The sequence below is a fragment of the Trichosurus vulpecula genome, chromosome 5, assembly GCF_011100635.1.
Source record: "Trichosurus vulpecula isolate mTriVul1 chromosome 5, mTriVul1.pri, whole genome shotgun sequence".
Taxonomy (NCBI): domain Eukaryota; kingdom Metazoa; phylum Chordata; class Mammalia; order Diprotodontia; family Phalangeridae; genus Trichosurus; species Trichosurus vulpecula.
In genome coordinates this window covers 223,803,568-223,813,304 of record NC_050577.1, presented here as the reverse complement: position 1 = coordinate 223,813,304, position 9,737 = coordinate 223,803,568, and positions in this window count along the sequence as shown.

Here is a 9,737-nt window from a genome sequence, read left to right as displayed (position 1 = left end):
GAAAATATCATACTTAGCTATCTACGAAGAGGTCACATCATTAAGCCAGATCAGACTATATTCTAGGATGCTCAAAACAAAAACAAACAAACAAACAAAAAATCTTGCTAGTTTGATGCCTGAATTTCTTTTGGTGATCTTGGGGGTTTGGAAGGTGGAACCCCATGGAGAAAAGAAAAGGAAACCGCTGAGTTAAAAATGAGCAAACGAAGACAAATCATATTATATATACATACACACATATGTGTGTGTAGTATATGTATGTGTATGTATATGCATGTGTTTGTATATGTGTATGTATGCATTCGTATGTGTGTATATATACACACAGATACATACATACACACATGTATACACATATATGCATGTGCACATATATGTACATACGTATGTGTGTATGTATTATACACATATACACATACATGTATGTATGTAAGTGTGTATATTGTTTATATGCATGTATATGTGTGTATATGTATTATGTGTGTGTATAGTGGACTTTACAGTAAATTGTAGACCAAGGACTTTTAAATTGTATTCCTGGAGGGGAAAAAAGTTTTAGATTGCATCACAAATGGGATTATTTGTATAAGTGTCACAAGGAAAGTTTTAATCTGTTGGAATCAACACGATTAATCAAGAATAGATTGCATAAGACTAATTAATGAGTCCATTTTTGGCAGGGCTACTCAACTAGGAAGTCAAGGAAGCCAGATGGACAAAATAAACCTGGGTTATAGTAAAACATTTCACAGAAAATATCCTTGAGGATGGGAGGGATAAATGTGAGCTATAGAAAGGCTTTGTTTGGGTGGATTAAGTATCGATCGAATGTTCAAACAAAAGATTAATAATGAATTGATATAACCCTGGAGGGGAAGAAGTCTGGAAAATCTCTAATGAAATAATCAAGAGATAGACAACTAAAAATAATTACAATACATTCTCTCTTAAGAATTTTTTAATGAGTATTAATCCTAATAGTGAGTTAGAAATGCCACCAGTTTTTTTCCCTTTTTTAAGACCCTTCATCCTGAATTATTACTATTATTACTTTTTAAAGACCTTTCTTTCACAAATATTATCTGAGTCTTGGATATAGGTGTATGTGGCATATTTATTAAATTTGAAGAGGTGACAAAGTGGTAAGAATAGATAACATGACAGATGATAGAATTAGGATCCAAAGAAACCTTGACAGGTTAGAATGAAGGGCAAAATATAATAAGAAATTGAATAATAATAAATACAATGCCCTATACTTCAGGTAAAAAATAATCAACTATGCAAGTACAGATGGGAAAATTGTGCTTAGACACAACTGTTCAGGCAGAAAAGACATAGGCATTTTAGTGGATTTCAGGTTCAATCTAGTGAACAGAAAGATCCTAACAATTAGAGATGTGCAAAAGAAGAATTGGCTGTCTGAAAAGCAGTGGGTTTCTTGTCACCAGAGATGATCAAAAAAGCCTTAACACTAACTTATGGAAAATGTTATAGAGATGATTATTTTTCAGGATGGACTAGATGGTCTCTAGGGATTTTGGTTGTTTTGTGTTTTCCAACCCTGAGATATGGTGAGTCTGCATACAGAAACAAACTATATACCTTTTTTTGCCTTTTCTCAGTAAGTGTGAAATATTTTGTATGATTCCCGCTCCATTTGACACAAACAATAGACACAAATAGGCATAAAATACTTTTAAGAAGCCAAATGAATTATGGGGAGACACGCTGTCATAACATTTGGTAAGAGAGAAAAGGTTTTACTTGTCCTCACTGTGTGGTATAGTGTATAGAGGGCTGGCCTCAAATCCAGAAAAGGCCTGGGTCCAAGTCTGACCACTGACTCATACTGTCCGTGATGGACCTCTCAGTTTCCTAGGTCACTCTTTAAAATGAGAAAGTGCCAACATGCATCGGTAGAGAAAGTTCCCTCTACCTGGAGTTCCCTATGACAAAGAAATTGTAGCTCTACTCACTATCTCTACCATACAGAAAAAGATAGACTATTCTTTGCACACATCCATACATTCTGTTAAATAGGGATTTATAAACCAATTCCAGTAATCCCTCTCTCACTTGCTAGACTTGATAGCACAAGACTATCTCAAGTGAGAAAGGCAATGTTGAAAAAAGTATCTATTTAGTCACATTGCTGTATCTATTATGACTCATTTTATTCATATGAAATATTTCCTGAGATCCATCAAGAATATGCACATGCGTAAGGGAATTATGTTTATCACTGGTAGCCAAGAAAATGAAGGTGACATAATTGTGAAAAATGTCATCAGAGAGAAATGTGAAAGCTAGCAAGTTTGCCATGAGAAGGGGGGATTGTATTAGTCTCACATAATCTTTTGCTGGTGTTGAGTCTAACTTGATTACAACTTTCCTTTGTGCATGTTTTTAAATCATCTCTTTAGTAATTCAAGGTAGAAATATAGATGTCACCTCTTTTACCACTATCCCCAGATTATAATCAAGGTCACTAGCTGAAGGAACCCAACAAGGAGTCTTGAGTAAATTCACTGGGAGGAAAGTTAAGGTGTCTATCACAGATTCAGAGGTGATTTAAAGTCAGAGGTGATATCACCATCAAAGACATGTAGAGATGAGGAAAATAGACAAAAGATATTAATCATGAATTGTTCTTGGGTTTATACTAAAGAAACTTAAATGCCCCAACATTTGCGACTATGTCCCCTGGTAACAAAATATTACCTGAACAAAATCTTTGTGTCTAAGATGAAGATAAATAAATTGTTTAACTACATATTTAGGTATATTTGTGATTAGCTGAAAGGCTGGGTTCCAAAAGTATTAATTAATGGATCAATGTTAACCTGGAAAGAAGTCTCTAGTAGAATGCTGCAGAACTGGGAGGTCCCAGTTCCATTCAACATTTTAATAAGTGACTTGGATGAGGATATAAATGGTATGCTAATCAGATTTATAGATGACACAATCTTGGAAGAACTGATTAATTCTTCAGACGAAAGAACCCAAATCAAAACAAAACAAAAAAAACAGGCTAGACCAAGGAACCAAATCTTACAAGATGAAATTTAACAGGTACAAGTGTAAATTCCTACACTTGGGTTCAAAAGGTCAATGGCATACATACAGATAAAATTCATGGCTAGATAACAATTCATGTGAATATCAGACCTGGATGTTTAGTAGACTGCAGGTTCATTATGTTAGAGGAGGAAAAAAAATACATAATCTTAGACTGTTTTCATAGAATCAAAAACAAATTATAGACACACTGTACTCTCCATTGTTCAATCTATATGAGAAGTCATAAATTAATAGTTTAAGAAACTCTTCTATTAGACCCTATGGGCCAATAGTCAACATTTTCGAGACAGAGATCCTGAAAAAGACTTAATAATATTGAGCCAAGCAGTTGCTGATTTGTGTGTGTACACACATACATATATATGTGTGTCTGTGTGTGTATCTTATCCCATGATTCTACAAACAGGAGTCATAACTAGCCACTGAAATAAGTGACCACAGGAATTCTCCAAATTCCAGGACTGGATTTTACTGGATTTTAGTGAAGAAGACTGCTGCACTATCAAGGGAGTTCTTCGAAATTATAATTCATATACACATGTATACATACACATATATGTATGTATATGAATATATTCATATGTGTGGGTTCATATGTGTATATGTTTGTGTATATATATTTTGACAGAATAATTTGAAGGGACTTTCTCAATTTCCATTTCTCTACAAGGGTACAAGGGTAAATGCCACAGAAGGGCTACATAATAATTATATAACTCCAGAAATCAGAGATTGCCATTGGAATGTCTTTATCCCTATTCAACCTGGCTCACATATACATATCATATGCACATGTATACAGCATGTATACACACTTGTGCATGCACCTGCATAGGCACACACAGGCACACAGATGTGTAAGTGCGTACACACATGAATATGGTGTGCACCATACATTCACGTATATGCACATTGTGTTAATATATTGTATAATATGCACATGAATATTTTTACATTTATACATGTGTGTATTCGTGTATGATGTGCATATATGAACCATACATGTCAAATAAGGGTGAAGACATTTTAATAGCAATGTCCAGTTTCTGAAAGTAAGGAATTATTTTCTAGCCCTTGCATGACATTCACCCTTGTCCTAGAGAGGTATAAATTGAGGAAATCCTCTCCAGTTCTTCTAAATCAATAAATTAATGAATATATACATACATACATACATACATACATACACGCATATATGGATAGAAGATAGCATAGCATTCCTCTGCACTAAAATCCAGTCCTTGAATGAGGAAAATTCCTGTGGTCATTGATTTCAAAGGCTACTTTTGACTCCCATTTGTAGGATCATGGGATAAGAGAATTAGAACTGCAGTGGACCTTGGAAGCCATCCAATTTATCACCACCACCACCACCATTTCATAGAAGAGGAAACTGAGGCAAAGTGCTTTACCCAGAGTCATCCAGCTAGTATGATTCTAAGGCAGGATCTGAATTCAGGTATTCCTGACTCCAAATCTAGCCATTTATCTCCCATAGCTACTATATCTACTATACCTATAGCTTAGAACTAGAATGAATTCTTAAGGACACTTGGTCTCTTCATTTTCCTGAGGAGGCACTAAGTCTCAGAGACATTCAGTAAGCCTTCCAAGGTCAACCAGGGAGTTTGTGACAAATACAGGGTTTGGCCCCTGGTCCTCTGAAAAAATCCTGGGTCCTTTCCATCACACTCTTACTTATACAGAGCAGGCTCCAAAGTACAATTATTGTCACCCCTCCATATTAATTTGGATATTGACCTTACAGAGGGGGTATTTTAGAAAGACAATGTTTCTGTATCTTTCTATTTTAGGTAGTGACTTACCCAAATCTGTGGTAGCAGAAAAATATTTTTTTACTGTTTTGGTAAAATCTCCCTCTGTCATTATTTTCTTTGGTTTGTTTTTTGTATTTAATTTACAGTGAAAATGCACTGACTCGTCTCATGATAAAACACTTTCTTCCAATTGCCATATGTGGCAACAACATAGAAAAAAGCTGGACAGATCTAATCAATGTGTAGGAATCACTTTGATCTTCATGGATAGTGTGCGGTCAGCTAATTTTTTTTCTTAAAATTACATCATTAATTGTGCAAAGAAGTGATTGATTTGTAGCCTTTACATAGACATACATACAAACTTTGAAGTAGATATGAGTGAGTGTGTACGTATTTGTCATTTGTCCTCATCCAATTAAAGGGAAACAGAGTTTCCCCCTAAGTTTGACTGAGAAGCCTCCCCTCCCCTCCTCTCCTCTCTTCTCCTCTCTTCTCCTCTCCTCTCTTCTCCTCTCCTCTCCTCTCCTCTCCTCTCTTCCCCTTCCTTCCCTCTGCCCTAAGACTCTTACCTGTATACTTTATATTTCTGAACACATGTGACATGAAGTTCACTAGCATTTAATCTTTTTTCCCCCAGTTTTACCCTTACTTCTCTCAGCTTCTAAAATGTAGCAGAATGCCTCCTATATTATATCTCTCCAGTGATGAAGTTTATGAATAAAGAAGCATGTCAGGGAACTATGTCTTTTTCATTAATAGTCTAATTACTGTATAGGCTAATATGGGCTCATAATTAATTTTGTATTGGAAAAGTTTGCATCAGCAACTATGTCAATAGAATGAATCAATATTTCAGATCAACAAGAAAAAAGAAAATCTCCATGCTGATACCAAGAATAGAAAATATTTTTCCACTAGACTTTGACCTATATCAAGATGATAGATGGAAATGACCCAAAATTTTGATAGAATGCTTTTGCTGAGATAAACAGATAGCACAAACACTGAAGTAATTATAGTCCAGAAACAACGCTGATTGAAGCTATGCCATTTGCTTTCCTAAGAGGGAAAAAAATAGACTTGGTTACAACTAAGTTGTATTTTTTTAATCTTAAAGAGCCCTAGATTTGATCTGCCGCCAACTAGGTTTGTGAATTTAGGTAAACCACTTCATTAATCATCACTTAATTAGCATTGATTAGGTACTTAATAGAGCACTGTGATAGGCAAGATACTGGAGATACAAAGATAAAAATGAAACAGACCCTACCCTCAAGAAGCTTACATTCTAGCAGAGAAATAGCATCTATACATATAAGTAAATGCTTTTTAAAAAAAGATAAAAAAGTAATCTGCGAGAAGGATATTAGAAACTGGGGGTAGGGATCAGGAAAGATCTCATGTATGAGATGGGCTTTGAAGGAAGCAAAGGATTCTAAAAGGTAGAGAGCAGGAAGGAGTCCATTTCAGACATGTTAGAAAGTCTATGTAAAGGCATGAATAGAGGATACACATGCACACAAATTATATAGTGTATAATAAATGGCAAGAAACAAAGCCTGGCTGGACATTAGAGAGTGAAGGGGAAGGATGTATAAAGAGCTTGGAAAGAAAAAATGAAAGAAAGGAAAAAGAAGAGGAAGGACAGAAGGACGGAAGGAAGGAGGGAAGGATGGAAGGAAGGAAAGGAAAGGAGAGGAGAGGAGAGGAGAAGGGAGGAGAGGAGAGAAGAGGGGAATGGAGTGGAGCGGAGGGGAGGGGAAGCAAGGAAAGGAAAAAGGAAAGGGGAAAGGGGAAAGGGGAGAGGAAAGGAAAGCAACTCATAGAATGCTATAAATTTGGGAGTAGTTTACAAATTGCCTAGTCTCCTTCATTTTATAAATAAGGAAAAAGAAAAAGGAAGGGAAGAGAAAAGAAGGGAAGGGAAGAGAAGGGAAAGGAAAAGGAAAGGACTCATAGAATGTTAGAGCTGAAGAGAATCATAGAGATTGTCCCCATTGTATAGATGAGGAAACTGATACCGGAGAAATTAACTTACTTGTCTATGGTTACAAAATTATAAGCACATTTGATCCAAACTGCCAGGCTACACAAAAAAATATATTACTTTTCAACTTCAGGAGCCAGGTAATCAAATAATTAATAACTGGCATAAGGAATTCCCTAAAGAAGAAACTCCTTCTACCTTTGCAAGTTGGTACCTTCTCTGTAATTTATAACCTTAGAGAGTTGCCTAGAATGCTGAGGAGTTAAGTTACATTCCTAAGGTCACACAGCCAGAGGTAAGACTTAAAGACTTAGGATCTCCCTGGTTAGTGTTCTATCCGCTTTCTACAATATACTGCTTTTCATACAGTTGCCTTATATAATATTTTAAAATTATGTCTCTGAACTTAGTTTCAATGGTTTTGGTTGGTATCCTGAGTCAGAAAGCTCATTTACTACCATGATGCCAACTCTTACTAGTTTATGTTATAAACTCCCAAATCAATATATTTATCTTTCATTGCTTGATCCCTACTCTCACCTAAGTGCTTCCTATGTACTTCTACTTGGATGTTCCACATGGACATATAGTTCATTAATTTACCTACCCCCTTGTTCTGCCCACCAAAACAAATTCTCAAAACTTTTTTATTTTTTCTGCAAATGGCTCCTAAATTCTCCCAACCATTCATGTTTGAAACTTGAAGCTTGTCTTTTATTCTTCTCTCTGTCTCTCTCTGTCTCTGTCTCTGTCTCTGTCTCTGTCTCTCTCTCTCTCTCTCACACACACACACACACAAACACACACACACACACACACACACACACACACAACCACACCCCTCTGGCATCTAAACTTCCTTGAAAGTCTGTCTATTGATTTTCCCCTCTTCCTCTGTCACTCCATTCCATCCTTCCCATTCCACTTTCATAGCCACGCATACCCCAGCCAAGGTGATATTCACTCACATGCGGGCCATTATAATAGTATCTAAATGTTTTAATTCATTTCAAATATATGCCTCCACATTCTTCTACCCAGCAGGCCACCCCTTACACAAAGACTAAAAAAGAAAGAGGAGGGAAAACAGTCCAGTAAAACTCGCTAAAACATGAAATGAATCTCATAGCACACGTGATAATCTATAGTCATAGTCTCCCAACTCTACAATGAAAGTATGGAGAAGAGTTTTCTTCTCTCTTCTTCAGGGCCAAGTTTGTTCAATAAAATTTTACATCACTCTCTTTCAGGGGGCTGGTGGTGGTAGTGGTAGTGGTGGCAGGTGGTAGGTAGTCTTCTTGTCTTTCTATTTGTATTTATGTGGCATTTTGTATATCATTTGCCTAGTTCTTACTTTTCTCTGCATCACTTCACATAAATCTTCCCATGATTCTTTGAATTCTTTATATACACCACGTCTTAAGGAATAATACTGTTCCATCACATTCTGGTACCATAGCTGGTTTAGATATTTCATATTCATGATTTTTATCCTTTGTTTCCAAGTCTTTCCTATTAATAGGCTTTGCTATCAAAGGTCAATTTACCCTTTCATTAATCCAGCATAGCTCCACTAGGTTAAAGCATAACTTTGACTTTCACATGTCTACTCTGCCTTGAAAGCCAATGTATAGCCTACCAAATGAAATCCATTTTTTACAATGGCATTAAAGGTTTTAAAGAAGCCAGTCCAAGTATACTTTATTCCATCATGGCCACTTTGGGAACCCTCCATTCCTGACAAATTATTTCTCAAATATAATTCCTTAAGCAACCACTCTTTTTAAAATGATTTTTCTGCCTTTAATCATATTGTTCCTCTATCTGGAAGGTCCTTTTCCCCACCAGAAACTACCAGTCCTTCAAGGTCCTTCTCAAAACTTACCTTTTCCATAAAGCTTCCCCTTATCATCCCTCCCCACAATGACCTCCCTTTCCTCTAACTTTTTATACATTTTACCATCTCTACGACTCATGACATAATATGCATTGCCTTCCATTAGTTATTCGTGCACATATCTTATCTCCCAATTAAATTATAGTTTTCTGAAGGTGAGAACTCTATCTTATATTTCTCTATCCCCAAGCCCAGGAGTTACTGGGACATGGAGGCATTCACCAACATCTATTGAATAGATAAACAAATGAATGAATAATGAATCTCTGCAGATTGCAGACATTATTACACTTTTATGGCTTGTTTTCATTTCTTACAAAGGAAAAAAAAATAAAAGGAATGAAACCATTTGCCGGAGATATTTCATAAACTAAATATCAAAGCTCAACAACGGGGCAGTGTTCCAGCCTCCCAACCCATGGCAATAGACAACGCATTCCTCTTTCTTCTTTTGAAGTCCTCCAACTTAATCAGATAAACCTAGAATACAGGAAACCTTTGAAATGCCTTCAAAAATAAATGTTTTACTAATCTTCTGAAGATACTCTGTGTCAACATAAAACGGTGACAACAGAGTCATCTTGGACTGGTTTCTAAGGAAAATCCTTCAACACCTACTGATGAATGCTACACATAGAGAAGGCATATGTTTGCCTGGGAAATGATTTTCAGAGGCAGTGTGGTCTAGTAGGAAAAGCACTGGCTCTTAAGTCAGAGGACCGGGGGTTAAAACCTACCTCTTTTAACTGTTACCTCTACGAACTTGAATAACTTATATCCTATGACCCTCAGTTTCCACATTTGTAAAAAAAAAAAAAAGGCAGGGGGAGGATCAGATTTATTGGCCTCTGGGATTCTTTCCAGCTCTAGAGTTATTTAGATTTTGTGAGTTAGATCAGTAATTTATGGTAACACTCAATCTTTAAAAAAAAACAGTTAACATTTTAATAAAACCAACATGTGTATAATATGATAAAGCTAACAT